Here is a 17,887-nt window from a genome sequence, read left to right as displayed (position 1 = left end):
GTGGGTTGGGGCCCGTAAGCTAGTTTGACTCTTCATGTGCACGTTCTTTTCATGTAAACTTACATATGTATATGTCAGACACAGTCAATATTATAGAACGAAAAAGGGAGTTTGTCGTGGCATCCTGAAGTTGGCAGCACTGTCGTGCAATTTGGTCAAGATGGCAAGACGTCGACGCGAAGAAAGTGAAATTTTTTTTAAAAAAGATTATGGGATTTACGGTGTAGTTTCTATGCTTGATATCCTACTATTCATCTTATGTCACGCTTTTTGATGATAGTTACATTAAAGCAATCTTCGATATATACAATATTTATTTCATTCAATATTTATTTATATTTGCTTATTTCTTTATTCTGGTCATTATTGTAAGTTACTTTTTATATTTTTAATCACACAATTATTTCTCAATTGTATCATAAGACGCTACTAATGTTTTGAATGTGACAGCAATGAGAATGTTAGCAAACATTCTAATAAGGATAAGCTATGAAATTGATAAGCAGGACGCCGGGCAGCGTCGCACAACAATTGGTTCCAATAGGGTAATTGCTGGCGACCGCGCGCCAATGGTCGCACCATTATATCTATGCATTGCTGGACGAATTAATTATACACATATTGTGTTACACACTTCTGTTTAATTACTCTTAATGTAAACTGCTATTTCCATCCTCTCATTTACTTTAAAAATTAAATACGATTTGTATTTAAAAACGATACAAAGAGAATGTCTTCATTTTTAGTTTTTTTTTTCTTTTATCGATAAATTCAAAATGTAAATGTACTGATTATGACATTTTTATAAAACAAGAGAATTCAGAAGTTATCAAGTAATCCAGAAGTATTAAACTAATAATATTTAGTAATATTTATTTTGTAGCCCAACATCGTTTTCATATATTTAAACTAAAATTAGGTTTTATTCTCGGTTTTATTAGGTTTCTTCCATCGCTAGTAATGTAATAGTAAAAAATATTTTACACAATTTATAAAGTTTTACAAAGTTTTCTAACTATTTATGCTATAGTGTTAAATGCCCTTATCTGTATACATCTGAATAATCTTTACATTGGTCGAATTATTAATAATAACAAATAAGGGTTCTTTTATAATGAAATTATTTTTTGTACAAAAACAAAATATTCAATACAAAAAAAGTAACCTTGAAAAAGTAACCAAGTGAATACAAAGGTCTCATGTTCTGTTAATTTGTTAAATGTAATATAATAGTTAAAGTTTGACGATAGCCGAACAATTACATAAAAATAAAAATAAATAAATAAGTGTGATATTATAAAAATATTATCTGTGAAAAAAAAAACTAATGTTTTATAAGTGTAATATGTCCTGCAGTGTACCGTGGACGTGTTATCAGGATGTCCCGTTGGAACGACAACCTGGAACCGTGTCATATGCTGTAGCGCATCATTTCAATACGCTAGATCTCATTAATGGTTTTATAATATGCCGCAGTTTTTTATAACTTTATTTTAATAAAATTTGATCAAACCTTACAATTATTTTCATTTCAATATTTCGTTTGGTAATAATGCAAAATTAATACATTAATTGAAAATGCAAAACTTTTGTGAACCGGGGATTTCAGTTTAATAAATTGTTATTTATTTTTTTACAGCCACACAAAATTTGTTTCCATTAGTTCATCGAAAACATTAAGTAAAGAATATTAAAAAAAAAAAAAAAAAACCTTACTAAATATAAGCCTAAAGAAATACGAATGTTTAATAATATGATCATAGACTTTATTCCTAACAAACGTGTTTGCGTTATAAATAGCCCGAATGTTACGTTACAAAGTTTCGATCTCTGTTTAAATAATTATAATGTTCGGAATCTTAAACAATAGGATTCAAGCGACTCTCCCGTGCGGAATGCAGTAAGCATTTCGTAAATGTTCCCACAACCTTTACTTCTACTCAAAATGTATATCGGTCAAGGCGCTAGTCCAGGCGATGCTAACTACACTATAATGAGTTAATCCAACCCACGCCTATTATTGTTCTAACAGCGTCTGTCCATCCGTCTCGAACACATTTGCATAATAATATGAATATTACCACCATATTATTGATGCGCTTTCGTAAAAAAATTCACAAGCAATTTTGAATCCTACGTCATCAATGATACGGACTATTCGTATTGCGAAGGTAGGTAGGAAGGTTGTAAATGTAATTTTGTAGATATGCATAAATGGCTCATTGTCAGTTGGACAAATTTGCATGAGATACGAAAGTAAAGGCGTTGCATGAGATGAGTTTATTGTTTGTCGTGTACGGTGAATTAGTAAATGTATTATTTCCAATAAGATTATATTATATTACCATTAACTTCATTCACAAACGGTACAACTGGCCCGAATTAAGATATCGGAACACTAAAAATTACAAAAAATATTGTGCTCTATTTAAAAAAAAAATACGATTGATTAAATAAAAGTAGGTATATCCTCTCTTATAACTTTTACACGGTTGAACTAAAATCATATTTCATCATCATCATCATCATTCCAGCCTATTGCAGTCCACTGCTGGACATAGGCCTCCACAAGTTCGCGCCAAAAATGGCGTGAACTCATGTGTTTTGCCCATAGTCACCACGCTGGGCAGGCGGGTTGGTGACTGCAGGCTAGCTTTGTCGTACCGAAGACGCTGCCGCCCGTCTTCGGCCTGTGTATTTCAAAACCAGCAATTGGATGGTTATCCCGCCACCGGTCGGCTTTATAAGTTAGTAGTGGAACTGTGTAGTAGTCGCCTCTTACGACACCCACGGGAAGAGAGGGGGTGGCTATATTCTTTGATGCCGTAACCACACAGCAGACTATCTATTTTAAATAGACTGAAATGTCAGTATTGGCAGTGAAGTCTATATTGTACCAGCTCAGTCACTCATTGCTACACAGCTGCAGTTTTTGGCACGAACTTGTCCAGCAGTAGATTGCGATAGGTTGTGTGTGAAGTGATGATGATTTTTATTGTTTCTACAAGCAACATTTTATTAACAATAGCTTAATACGAGTAGATCGAATTTTACTAACTCGTTGGCCCCGTTTGTAGTGACCCCGACTTTGCCACAGGGATTCTGGATTCCATTCTCAGCCTTTAATACCCATGAAGTTATTTATTAAGGAATAAATAATTCCTTTTAGTAAATTTATTCAGAAAAAGTGCATTAATATTACCTGGCTTACCTAAAATACAGTCATTAACTTCCCCAGGTTAGGAACAACAACTATGTTTCTATGCTACACTTAATTATATTTTTATTAATAACTAAACTTCAGTTTCATTTTAACGATGATGCGTTGGCACAACGGTATCATGTACACCTGATAGCGATCATCACTCATAGCAAGGAATATATCCGCCAACCCGCATTGGGGTAGCGTGGTGGATTAAGCTCCGATCCTTCTCCTATATGGAGAAAGAGGCCTATGCCCAGCAGTGGGATATTACAGGCTGAACAAAGCGAGTTTAATTTTTAATATATTTGTTAAAGTCCACGGATTTTACTGAAAAATTAAATATACAAAGAAGAAAGAAACAGTGTCATGATTATAAGCAGATATTCAAATTTAATCAGACAATGAAAGTGAAATGAATTGTTTCATACTGTAAAACATTATTAAAAATTAATAATTAAATTGACACTTTCTAAAAAAATATAAACCTTGAAAATTACGAGTATAAGCGTGTTTGAGGCGTCTCGCCTACGCATGCAATTTTGCAATGCATCTATTAAAATTCGATAAAGCCATGAGTCAGAGCGCCCGTGCACTGTAAACCTGGGTCAATGATGGCTCCAACTGTGCATTATTAATTATACTTCTAATAACCATATTGGTGTGTTAATCGCTATATTTAATAATAGTAATTTTATATCATATTTATTTCAGGAATAGCCCGTATAGTGTTAGTACAATTACAAACATTAAAATAATTACATTTTAAAATTTAACAATTTTTAAAATAATGTTTATCATAAATAATAATTTTACAATAATTATTATTTAACATTTTTTGATATTATATTAATGTGAATAATGAATTTATTATTTATTATAATTAAAGTAGTCCATAGTAATATTAGACTAATTTTACGAAATACCTAAATTATTACTTATTATTAAATGGTTATAAATAATCTTAATACTACCATTTTATTTCACTAGATACACATTATTCAGGTCATGTCGAAGAAAAAAAAATCATTTATTACGCGTAGAGATAGGCTGCATTTCTTTTAATTTAAATGTGAAACTTAAATACTATCAAATTTTAATAAAGCTTACCTCATAGCCACGTGTACACCATCCCAGTACCTCCAGAGGGGACTGTCCAGCTTTACAGCCAATGGGTAAATTATATATGGGTGTGTGGTATTTCATGTACAGGTTTATTGAATTAGTAATATGAAGAGCTTTATTGAGATATTTAAATGATTATTTATTTTTAAGTCCCTGACATGGTGAACTTCATACCGACATATATTTTTTTAATTTATCAATTTTTTTTTGTTTTGACACTACTCAGTTTTGACTACTATGCACGAACGTTTACTTTTGAATCAAAACTATGCAGAAATCGATTAAAACATTACAATGTCAGAAGATTTTTAGACGTTTAGGCCGAGCTTATTGACAGAAACATTTAGATTTGTAGACCATAAAAATTCTTTGTATATTTTACCTATTCATTCAAATTGAAGTATTAATATAGGTAAATAAACTTATTGAGTTTTTTTTGGTAATCAATAATACGATATTTACGCATTTAACCGAGAGCATCTGTCAACAAATTGATCTAGCGCGTTAAAAAATGTATTGTAGATATAACGGTAGCGAACATTTCAATGAAATGCATAAAAAGTGGACAAAGCATCTGCGTACGCGCTCCGTCCTTTATGGAGGTCTTTTATTTTCCCCGAGTTATAATGAACGGTAATTCGAATACGTGCTATCGAATGACAGTGACGTCTCATTGATGCGGTTTTATGTAAAAATATTGAATTTATAAAGAAGAGAAAACTCTCTCGATAATAATAAATTAATAGTAAGAAATATGTTTTATAATAAGTCATTGAAGTATAATGTACTACGTACATTAATAATAGCTCAATGTAATTAGTTATAAAATTCGTAAAACAATGATTACGCTATAAGTTTTTATTTCCATGTAATCAAATGCGTATACGAATAATACAGGTAGAGTTCACGAATGTTCAATTTTTTGGGTAAATTAATATTCGACCAATTAAAAGAATATTTTTTATATTTTTCTTTAAATAAAAATGTTTAAAATGTTTAGTATGCTCTTTATATATCCTTAGAGGCTTTAATAAAGTAAATAAGGATAGGTTTGGCCTTAAAAATATTTGCCCACTTTGTCTTTCTACCATAGAAAAAAACAGCGTCGAATATTACTAAGCATTAATGACAGATCAAACTAAATTAATCATGTTGTATTTTATATAAAAAATACAATGGTAAATAAATTGTCAAAGTTTTGAATTTTTATGAACTAAATATATGGTAGTATTATATACTCGTACAAATATATAGCTTTAATAAAGTAGGGTGGGTCAATGATGTATTTAACAACTGTAATCACATAAGAAATACGATGGCGTCAAAATTTTATAATAGCAATGAAAAACGGTTACTGCCTTTTAACTTACACAGGCAGGTAGAACAACACAGGCACGGAGTTAGCCCGCATCATGCATTTCCTTATGTGAAAATGGGTACCACGATAAGAGGTATCAGCGTTCTCCGACACCAATCTAGCGGGTAGATACTTTGTGTATGTACTACTAAATATATTTTCTATCACTGATTTTAATGCCCCGATGTGACATAACGTGTAGAAATCATAAAAGTATTCATATAAGCAGTAGAGTAAAGCTTTTTTTAGTTTAACTAATTAATATAACAAGGTATAAACTGTTAACAATTAGCACTAATAGTAAAACCGAGTCAATGTACATCAGTAATCATTTGAGCTGTTTATAGATTTTTTTATCACTCATCATCATCATTACTTCAGCCTATCGCAGTCCACTGCTGGACATATGCATCCAGAAGTTCGCACCAAAAATAGCGTGAATACATGTGTGTTGCCTGTAGTCACCACGCTGGGCAGGCGGGTTGGTGATCGCAGGGCTGGCTTTGTTCCACCGAAGACGCCGCTACCCGTCTTCGGCCAGTGTATTTCAAAATCTGCAGTTAGATGGTTATCCCACAATCGGTCGGCTTTTTAAGTTCCAAGGTGGTAGTGGAACTGTGTTATCCCTTAGTCGCCTCTTACCACCTCATGGGAAGAGAGGGGGTGGCTACATTCTTTACTGTCGTAACCACATAGGAATTTTTTTAAATAATATTTAAAATTTTCCTAGTTATTTATTACAGACGACTAAATGAAACTAAAATAAAACTACAAACTTGCTCTAGTATTATAATAAAACTTCTGGTATAAATTGACTTTAATCAATTTATTTATTTAATTTAATTTTGAGCTTTCTAAGTTTAATAAAGTAAATTTTGATTTTATAATATCAAATTGCAATAGAGAGTCATCCATCTCAGGAACAGATGCGATCGTGAGAATATTGACCAAAACCAATTTGCAATACTATGCATATATCGTTTTTTAGTGCCCCCGTCTTAAAAAAAAATCACACACGGACTGTACTGTGGGGCGAAGTTTTTGTACTCACCCCTCGTAAGTAAAAAACTTATTCAAATTCGAAGGTAACTTTACTCCTAACTTTTTATTGCAAACAATGGTCTCTTATTCTTTGCCAGTGTAATTTATTTTTTTAACGGTCCAAAGCAAATGGCCTGGGGTCATAGGTGAGGATTAGAGTAGTTCTCAGGGTAGAGTTTTGAGGAATCTTCTTTATCATCGATGCATCTGTCCGTATCTCGTTGTTTGGCAAAAATGTTTTTGTGTGGGAATTTTTCTGCAAATATTATTAAAAATTAAATTTAAAAAAAACACATATCAGCAATACGATGACGACGAGTACGAGTATTTCGAAGTAACAATTTTATGTACCTACTTTAATACCAATTCATAAATCATGACTTTAAATATTAATAATTTGATATAATTTTAAATATTAATAATTAGATATAATTCTTTATATCATTCTAATAATGATGATAAATGTAGGTGCTAGGTATTCTTTACATGTGTGAATGGATTTAGGTCATTCATACTGAAATCTTTATAAGGCTTAATTAATATAGATTTTTTACGACTAGGGTGGTATACATATAGTACAGTCTACGCCCACCTAGACGTAACACCAGAAGCATCGCAAGCGTGTCGCCGATCCGATCTTGCCGTGGAGCTTTGTCTACCTGACCACAGAAACACAACACTGTTTGGTCTCATACTCACACCTCAATGAAAAAAGTGATGTACTAATATAAACAAAAAGGTACATTGAATATAGCTTAAGTACTAGTATTTTAAGTAATTGTAACGTATTTTAATACCAAAGTGTGAATCAAGCTTTTAAATGTTTAGATATTTATTATAACCATATTTTACTGTGATAATTAAAATGAATATAGTTTTAAAACATATTAAGTTTTTATACCATAGAGTATTCTACGAAAATCTTCATAAAGTATTTGTATTATTCTATACTAATATTAAAAAGTTGTATAGTTTGTTTGTTTAAACGCGCTAACTTAGGATCTAATGATTCGAATTAAAAAAATTATTTCATTTTGGATAGTCCATTTACGGGGAAGGTAAAATAATATTTTACTACATTTTTTCCTCAAATTGACTCTCAATATATCTAAGTTTAAAATTTCTGTCATTTTTTCGGGGCAATCACGTATACAAGTATGTGAAATTAAAACAATAGATAAGGCGAGTCTTAACGGGGCACACGTAATCAGGATACAAAAACTCAATGTCCCATGACACGATAACTCTTACAGGCCCGCATCGGCCAGGACAATGGCGATATGACGACAATCGATAAAATGCTAAGCGAACACGTGTGTCCGACAAGCCATTGTTTATGTCGAGAGCTATTGGAAAACATATTTTTAGATTTTTTAATTAATATTACTCGGTTCTTTATTATTAAAAAAAAGAAGTAGCCGATTTGGTCCAGTTGATATCAATATCTGTTATCCCAATAGTTATGAGTATGTATTATGAGTACAATGTTATGTTCGTATATATATAGCAAGAGGTCATTCAATCTACGATGCATCTGCGAACTGATGATGTAGTGTTTTGTAACAACTATTCGCAGTTTAGCCTATTGCAGTCTACTGCTGGAGATAGGCCTCCCCAAGTTTGCGCCAAACATCCCGGTTTTCCGCAATCCTCATCCAGCCTACATCGGCAATTTTACGTAGATCGTCGGTCCGACGGGCCGGAGGACGTCCCACACTGCGTTTGCCAAGACGCGGTCTCCACTCCAGGACACTCCTGTTCCAACGGCCATTGGTCCTGCGACACAGATGACCAGCCCACTGCCACTTCAACTTGCTAATTCTGTGGGCTATGTCGGTTACTTTCGTTCTCTCACGGAGTCTCATTTCTAATCTTATCTTTGAGTGAAACCCCTAGCATAGCTGTCTGTACGTCAAAAATCATCCATTTGGAACCCTTAGTATATTCGACACACTCACAACCTGCCTTAATATACGAACCCTTAATACCTATATGATATGATATATATTTCCATCTTTCTTCTTCTCTGATTGATTGACTTTGATTCTTCTCTGCAGAATCTACATTCCGAATCGGCGGTAGCGCACGTTTAAAATAAATAATAATCAATTTGAAATTTTAATTTGTATAAATTAATTAATTTGTATGTTTGAATAAAGTTATTTTTGGTTTTGATTTTGTATGAACGTGCATAACTTTCGAACGACTGCTTTCAGTGGAAAAATTTTTTTTTTTGATGTCTTCGTTATTGTCAGTGTCAGGATAAGGTTTTACTAAAAGAAAATATAAAGAAAAACCGATAACCGTAAGCTAGTAAAACAAACAATATTTTAAATCCAGTTCTAGTGTTCAAGTAAAAACAATGAATGACGGCACGTTTTAGGTTTATTGTATTTTAAATAAATAAATAATAAATAGATATTATATTCAGTTATAGACTAATATAATTTAGTATTTAGTGTATAATACTCAAATATAGTTTTTTAATTAATTATTTATTTATTTAACAATTTATAAACCCTAGGATAGCAATAGAAAATAGCTCTTACAAACAATGCTGGTACAAAGGCACTACTTATCACATGATGGAATCTCTTCCAGCAGTCCTGCCACAGGAAAATTATAAAACAGTTGCAAAATTAGCATGTACAATCTTAACATATTGACAGTAAAAATATAATATATAATAAATACATAATTATACAATATATAAATGCATATTATACAATATATAATTATTTGTAGATCAGTTAAATTTAGTTCTAGTTTTAAGGACAAAATTAAAAAAATTATTTGTACTGTAATCTACCTCAGTAAAAATCTTATTCCCGGTAAACATAGTTTTTGCAATTAATTCAATTATAAAACGAGTCCGATATAAAGTCCATCACAATGTTCAAGGAAGTATAACGTGTATTATATCCTTTCGCGAAAAAAATACACACAAAAGGACGGTCCATGCGTAACACATGTTAAGAGAAGTCGCGGATTTTCGTAAAGGATTACGCTACTATTGTCCGCAAGGGTTTGTACCTAGCAGACAATATCTACCGTTTTTTTTTAAATATTTTTTTAAACCACCTGGTCACATTTTTTAGCAAAGTCATGAGTTGCACAGATAATGTCAGTAAAAAAATACGGAGATGCCCTGCGGTAAAGGGGCACAGATTATAAATAGGATTCGACTGGTAGCTTGTATAACCTTTTTGTTAAAATTATAAGGTTCCTGATAGAGTATTTACAAAGTTTTCCCGGTTGTTCTAGTAAATATAACAACAATTCTATGTATGTGTTTTCAAATATTATTTTATTTTTTAATACATGTTCATGTTATATTTATTTCTATATAACAGAGTATAATATAATTATAACAAACTTTTGTATCTTATATTATATATGATTTTTTTTTTACAATTAACAATCTTCATATGACCGTAATTACATCGGAGTGCTTTAAGCTATTTTTAAGTCAATCCTGAATAATAAAACGTAATTGTTATTTGACAATTGTGTAGCTTAAATTAAAATTTATATGTATATATGTATAGTCTCAATGATCGTGCGAAAATTATTCATAATATGCAATACTCTATTAATATAATAAACATCGTCCAAATCCTATGACCCTCGCGAAAGTACAAAAAACCTCACCCCCAGGGTTTTTAATCTAACCCTTTTATGCATATCCCGTGTCACCCATACAGTGTTACAAGTCAAATTTAAATAATTTATGTCCGTCGTCCGTAGTTCGTTAGTGAGTTTGTTTTGCATCTGCTTCGTCATAGTTTTTGTAGATTTATTTATTACGAATATGAAGTGTGGATATTGATTACATCATGTGATTTTTATAGTGCCACTGTTTGGTAGTTTTTTTTTTTGAATATTTTTCAGTTTATGAAAATCTTTAATAGCGTTTCGAGAATGGATTTAATATACATTTTTTTATATATATAAATAGGTCGGCAAACAAACGTACGGCTCTTCTGATGGTAAGCGATTACCGTAGCTTATAGACGTCTGCAACACCAGAAGCATCGCAAGCGCGTTGCCGACCCTATTTCCAATTCCTCCCTCAGGAGCTCTGATCACCTTACTCACCAATAGGAACACAACACTGCTTGAAAACAGAATTATTTAGCTGTTTTCATTAAAGCTTCATTGATTTTAAGTTTTCGTTCTATTGATTGATTTCGTTCTATCTGTACAGTTATAATTCTGATTTACTTGTACGTAGCAATGTATAAAATTATCAAGCAACACTTAAAATAGAGAAAGACTTAATAATTAGTTACCTATCACTTGCTGATCCGATAAAATTTGTACCATTTTTTTTTTTTTTTTGTATAAATATACATATTTATTTTTAATTTTCTTTTATACAATTTGATTCAGTCATTAGGAAGCAATACCGGCTCATACATTTCGGCAATTCATTTTTATTTATACAGATTATATTTAATATATATTTCAACCATTGTTTATAGAACAATGAGCTTGAAGCATTTACTATTTGATCGAATGAACAAATTGACACATCGCAGTGAAAGGGTTGAATGTTGAACATCTAAGGTTATAGGATAGCTGACTAAAGATCGTGTCATTCTCATTGAAGTGGCGAAATGAGAATGAGTATGTAGGTATTGTGTTTGGAAATATCAAGGTGTTTGTGTGAAGGACTAGAATAACGCCCTTAAATGTTGTTAATATTTAATAATAATTATAATTATATTTAAAGCCAAATAAAATGCATGAAACAATTCCGAACGACACAAACCCATGAATTCATTTCAACGAAATTTACCGCTTGTCCCAAACTTAATAATAGGGCAAGATTTTTTTATATTGTTTTTACATACCCCTTTTAATTTTTTGTCATCCAGTAGCCCCCAGCAGATTTGTTTTTCTTACTGTTTTTATATTCAATTGGCCGGATTTCGTCTCGTTTATATTAAATTACAGTTTTTATAAAGTAATGAATATGCGGGAATAGTTACTGTTGTGTAATTGTAGACGCAAATGGGTGACTATTATCGGTTCATTTTTTTTTAACTTAAACAATAGCAACGGCGTCCGTTACGGTTTTTATAATAATTTGATTAATACATGACAATTTATTTGTTTTTTGTTTCGATATTTTTTGATTCGTACTAACATTAATTTGTTGTTATTGTTTAGAAAATAAAAATAGTATTTTTTTTATGACAATAGAATTGCGCGTGTGAATTTTTTTTTTAAATTTTAAATATAGTAAAGCAATAAAAATGATGCAACATTTCTATCAATAAACAATTAATTCCACTCGAATGCGATCGACAATACAATCAGATGTATCTACCCACAGATCAGCTATACAATGGCACTCTGCGTGAGAAATTTTAAAAAAGTTTATCGCATACAAAAAATGCACTTGGAGAATTATTAAAAAGTACAAGATGTCCCTTACAGAATACGCGCACCTTGAACGGAGATCCGTACTTAAAAAAATGTGCATATGTTTTTATAAACACTCTACGCGATTATCTGATGTAAAAAATAAGGGTCCTCTGCTTTTCGGGCGAGATTGGCAAAGTTTGTAAGGTAGGGATGATTTTGTTTATCGTTACCATGGTTACGAACTAAGTTTATGTCTGAAATAATTCATGAATAAGGTTTGATATATTTTTAAAATTTTTATATTCAAATTTGAATCAAAAAGCCTAAGTGTTGAAAGTGTTTCAATTGATATTTATTGTAACAGAATATATTTACTAGTAAATATAGTATACTAGTGTATTATAATTTTTGGGTAAAATTTATTTATTATGATTGTTTTGTTTTAAAAATAAGTTGCGGACAAATGTCTGGCACTAAAAAAAAAAAATAGATAAGCGTCGTTACCTTTATTAGCGTCGGTAATAATGTTTTATTATATAACAGCATTACGTAAGAAAGACCTACGATTATTGCTGAAAAGAATAACCAAAGAACTACAGCTTCAAGAACTTTATCCAAAGAAAATGTAAGTATTCTTTTCACCTATTTAATTTTACATAAATTATCTAACGTTATGTAGGTCATTATGAAAACAAAAGGCTCTCCGAGGGTTCCATCGATATAAATCTTTCAAATAAATATCCGTCATAAAACTCCACTGTCAACCGAGATATTTACACTTACGGTACGCTTCCTGTGTTCAGTTTTTTAAGATGCCATGTTCCCACAGACATCCGCGGGTTTTTTTTAAGTTTTTTTTCATGTAGATTAGAATTAACGGTAAAAATCTCCCCTAAGGATAGTTTAATTTATTTCTTTGGCACAATAGGAGATGCGGTCTTCCTTTGTCTGCGATATCATTGCATTAAAAAATTTGAACACGCGATTCGAGGAAGTGTTCTGATTTTTAATTTTCCGTTACTTTTTAGTATAGCTTTCAAATTTAAAAATATACCAATATTTATTTTCCGATATAAATATGTTAGTTATAAATTTTTTTGTACCCTTTATGTTGTAATTTATTTACAAAGCTATTTAATATTTTCAGTGTAGATATTAACTTACTCTGAAAAAAAAATGATAATAAAGAATATGTATGAAACGAAACGAATTCGATTATTACATATTAAAATTGGAGAAAGTAAAGAAGGTGGTTAGATTACATAAAAAAATAATAAGAAATAAATTTATGCGAAGATAACGTGCATAAATCAACATAGTAATTATTTTTTAAGACAACCGTGTTACGAGACGTTGTTTTCGCAAACAATAAAACTAAGCAAAAACTCAAAAAAAAAGTCACCGAAATCAAACCCCAAAGAGTTCTTCAAATTAAACCCTCATTAGAAATTTTCATAAAAAAAAAAAAAAAACGTTAACGTGAGAATATTAAAACCGTTTTTTCTTTGCAAAAACCAGTTTCAATTTTAAACAATATCAGACCGTTGCATCTTATTTGCATCACATTTTTTATGGGTTCGAAATTTGAATTTTTTTTCATCTGCCAGGAAGAGCCTGACACCATATAATTAAGGAAAAAAGTATAGCTCCTGCGATCCCATTCTACGTGATCTTTTATCAATCGGTCAGGTAAAGTGCCTAAGTGTCGGATATAATAATAAACTCCGGATTTCCTCTCTCTAATACAAGGAGCGACCTTTGGCTCACGTGCAGATTTTGAATACAATCCGATTTTCCGTGGGCGTGATTGATTTTGGAGATATACTCAATATATTATTGTGAAATCGATTATAATGACTCATAGAATTGCTTCCGATATCTGTTCAGACGATTGGCTAAGCTAAGCCTGTCACTGGTACTTAAATAGATATATAATTAAAATTATACATTCTTACTTTTATTGTAAAGATACGACATAAAAATTTCAACCTTTTTGTCCAAAAACATATTTTTAGGTAATTAGTACTTGAATAATGAAATAATATAAAATGACAAAGCGCAATAAAATCAACAAAGGCGACCATAAATTGTGGGGATTATGCAACGGCACGGCTTACATCCTCTTCCTTACTTCAGGACGATAAATTTCATTTCGCTGCAAGGTGGTCTGACAAATTTGCGGTTGCCTCTAACGACAATCCACTACTTCTAGTCTATTACGATCACAGAGTAACTAAGTTCTTTCGCAGGTAAGAATTATGCCAACGGCAGGGCCAAAATTTGTTTTGGTAGTTTTTACTCTGTATTCAAAAGGCTGGCGTGGAAGCATAAAATTTCCTTACAAGCTGCCGCCTGACCGAAGTGGACAAAAAAGGACAATCGATTTGTGACAGTTGTTTAGATTTGTCATCTTTTTTTGTGGACTCCCTGAGGAGCTTGTTTTAATGACTGTGTAATTGTTTTTGATTAAGATAAGTTTGTTGTTGTTTTGACTTTGGGTGACAAAAACAAACCACTGTATTATTGTAAGTTAAATGCATTTGTGTGAAAAGGATTTACGAGGATCAATAAACTTTTAGGTGGACAATTTTTTTTGTGTTATATTGCTATGGTATGGTTTTTTGAATGGCTTATTACAAAAGATTGGCACTTGAAATTTGTTTGTGTGAAATACATTTGTGTTATCAAGTATAAAGGTTTTAGTGTTTTTGTATGTAGTGTGAAACGAAAATATTAATGATATTTGCTAGAAATTGAATTTTTATTTTTAGTATAATAAAAAGAATCACATTTTGTTGTGTATTTGATTGTAAATGTTGCTAGAAGTAAACCCATATTTTATATAATATTATTAAAGTAAATAATACTTAAAATTTATTATTAATTTATTCATGATCTATGTACCTACTTGAGATTTAACCTTCGATCCGAATATAATATTCGAAGTTCACATACAATACATATTTATACATTTATATTTATATACATTTATATTTATATACATTTATATTTACATGAAAAGTTTGTTTGCTTAAACCCGCAAATCTCAGAAATTACTTGTTCGAATTAAAAAATTATTTGTGTGTTGGATGGTCCATTTACCGACGGAGGCTATAGGCTATAGTTCCCTCAAATTAACACGTGTAAAACCTCGGGGTACAACTAGTTGATTTATAGGCATGAAGCGATGAGAGAATAACTAGATGCATATTGTACTTTAACATACATTATAGTTAACTGTGTACAGATATTAAGCAAGTAAACTTTCAAAGCTAAAATGATTAAACGTTGATGACTCAAATAAGTATGTTCATAGCATTAGGAGTCATAGATCAAGGTGCGGGTTGACCGCACGCGCACGTTGGTCATGCGCAGACCGGTGTCTAGATATGTAATGTAACGTTAGCACAAACTCTTTGTTACAAACTATATTTCGTCCGTCACTGTATTCTTGACTAAGTATGTAATAGCTACTTAATGATAAATGATGTTTTTAACAGTTATTTATATTCGTTTTATGGGTGTATGTTTTAGTTTTTTTAATATAACTAGGTCGACAAATGTACAGCTCACCTAATGGTAAGTAATTAGCGTAGCTTGACTACTTGTAGCACTAGAAGCATGATAAACATGCTGCCGATACCAAGGAGCTCTAATCATCTTACTCACCACAAGAACACAACACTGCTGGAAAGGGTCGGTACTAGGGATAGTCAGACTGCTTACAGAAGTACACAGCTAAATAATACTGTTTTCAAGCAGTGTTGTGTTCCTGTTGGTAAGTATGGTGACCAGAGCTCCTTGGGGAAATTGGGGAAAGGTCAGGAACGCGCTTGCGATGCTACTGGTGTTGCAGTCGTCTATAAGCTACGGTAATCGCTTACCATCGGGTGAGCCGTACGCTTGTTTGCCGACCTAGTAATGAATAAATAATTGTATTTGCTCTCAAAAGAAGAAAAAAAAAACGAATTCAATTACATCGACAACTAATACAACGTAGGTAGACGAAAAAAGAGTAAATTAAATATGCGTTATCAAAGATTACTCAAAATGTTGTAATCAGACCTCGTTGAAATATAAATGTGACGTCATCATAAACATCAGCTTTCGATTAAATTAAAAATCATCAAAATCGGTCCACGCAGTCAAAAGTTTTGAAGTAACATAGATAAAAAAGAATACAATCGAATTGAGAACGACCTCCTTTTTTGGAAGTCGGATAAAAAGAGCTTAATCCAACACCCAGCTTTCCTAAAAAAACTCCGACAAGAGACTATAGGTAGTTATTAGGTTTATACATTACATTATTTTGACTAGCCCGTTGGCGCAGTTTGTAGTGACCCTGCTTTCTGCTCCGAGGGTTGTGGGTTCGATTCCCACTCTTAGTCTGGGTGTAATATACATATTTATTTATATATTTATATATGTATTATTTATAAGTATGTTTATCCAAAAAAAATGTAGCTTTATACCAGTTGGCTGTTACCTATAACACAAGCATTAACTTGATTACTTTAGGAACAGACGACCGTGTGTGTATTGTGTATAAAAAAAATACACATTACATATATATGTATATATATTTTAGCTGACGATAAAGAAGGAGGTCATCAATTTATATATTGAGTTTCTATATTTCTATATCGTTTCTTGATAAACGTAATGATTACCTTTATTAATGCAAAACTTTTAAATTGGTTTTAAAAATACATTTACATATAGGTAATCGCAAATGGTATTTATTTATAAGTAGGTTATTTTTATTTTAAATTATGTGTTATTTTCTGTATTTGACAATATGTGGGTATACTGGTCAGTGCAACTGGCTGACGCGATCGGGTGCGATATGCGTGCATAATAAGTGTATGTATAGGTCATACAAATACATATATATCTTCCTCTAGCCCGTTTTGGTTGTTGTTATATTTGCCTTACAGCTGATAACATATACATACTACAAGATTATAGAGTGTAAAACGTTCTTATTTATCTTTATATACTGACAATAATGAAAACCTCAGCCGAATTACTCCATAACCGTAGTCATTTATATTATGAAGAATTCGTTTGTTTGTTGATATGAATGGGTTTATACAATACATTATTAAATCAATTGAATATAAAAAAATCAACTAAAAAAATGGAATATAAAGGTAAAACAGAAAAGATAACAAGCTTTAAAACATTACGCTTCAACTTAAAAAATGGATCAGTCATCATAAGCGTGGTTCAAAAACAAGAACTAGTCATTTCGTAGTATAAAAAAAATATATATACAATTTTAGTTAGTTTGTTATATAATTATAATAATTATTATACGATTTAATTTTTCATCAACGTATTTTACTATCACTACTCGCCGCCAGACCACAAATACAACGATTACAGTTGCCACAGCGTCGTGTCTCGAGCTAATATGAGACGCCTACCGACTGTGATTGTCAAGACAAACGCCCGTAAATACTTATTGCGGTAAAATTCATATTTTATATTGTTATGTTGTGGATACAATAATAATATAATGTGTACTAATAACTACTACTTTCAGACTGTAAATATCGTACTGCTGCGTTGCAGACTTCCTCTACCTATAAGGGAGATATGGAGAGTATGGTTTTAGAGCGAGAAAAATGTTACTCTGTGGTTGTGTGGGTATGTGTGGTTGTTATGTACGCGTGCGTATGCAAGGTCGTGTTTGTGGGTATTATTATATCATCATTACAGCCTATACAGTCCACTGCTGGACATAGGCCTCCACAAGTTTACGCCAAAAATAACGTGAACTCATG

General features: G+C 31.7%; 1 long non-coding RNA gene across 1 annotated transcript; it reads right to left on the bottom strand.

Annotated features, from left to right (window-relative positions):
* Nucleotides 1–1,366: 1,366 nt before the first annotated feature.
* LOC123660818 lies at nucleotides 1,367–17,503 on the bottom strand. The gene is made up of 4 exons (XR_006744252.1): nucleotides 17,494–17,503; nucleotides 17,271–17,273; nucleotides 12,065–12,071; nucleotides 1,367–1,447 (listed from the first exon to the last, which is right to left on the bottom strand). It is a non-coding gene; the product is annotated as an uncharacterized LOC123660818 (long non-coding RNA).
* Nucleotides 17,504–17,887: the final 384 nt, after the last annotated feature.

The sequence above is a fragment of the Melitaea cinxia genome, chromosome 16, assembly GCF_905220565.1.
Source record: "Melitaea cinxia chromosome 16, ilMelCinx1.1, whole genome shotgun sequence".
NCBI lineage: Eukaryota > Metazoa > Arthropoda > Insecta > Lepidoptera > Nymphalidae > Melitaea > Melitaea cinxia.
This window is presented reverse-complemented; position numbering and strand designations above follow the sequence as displayed.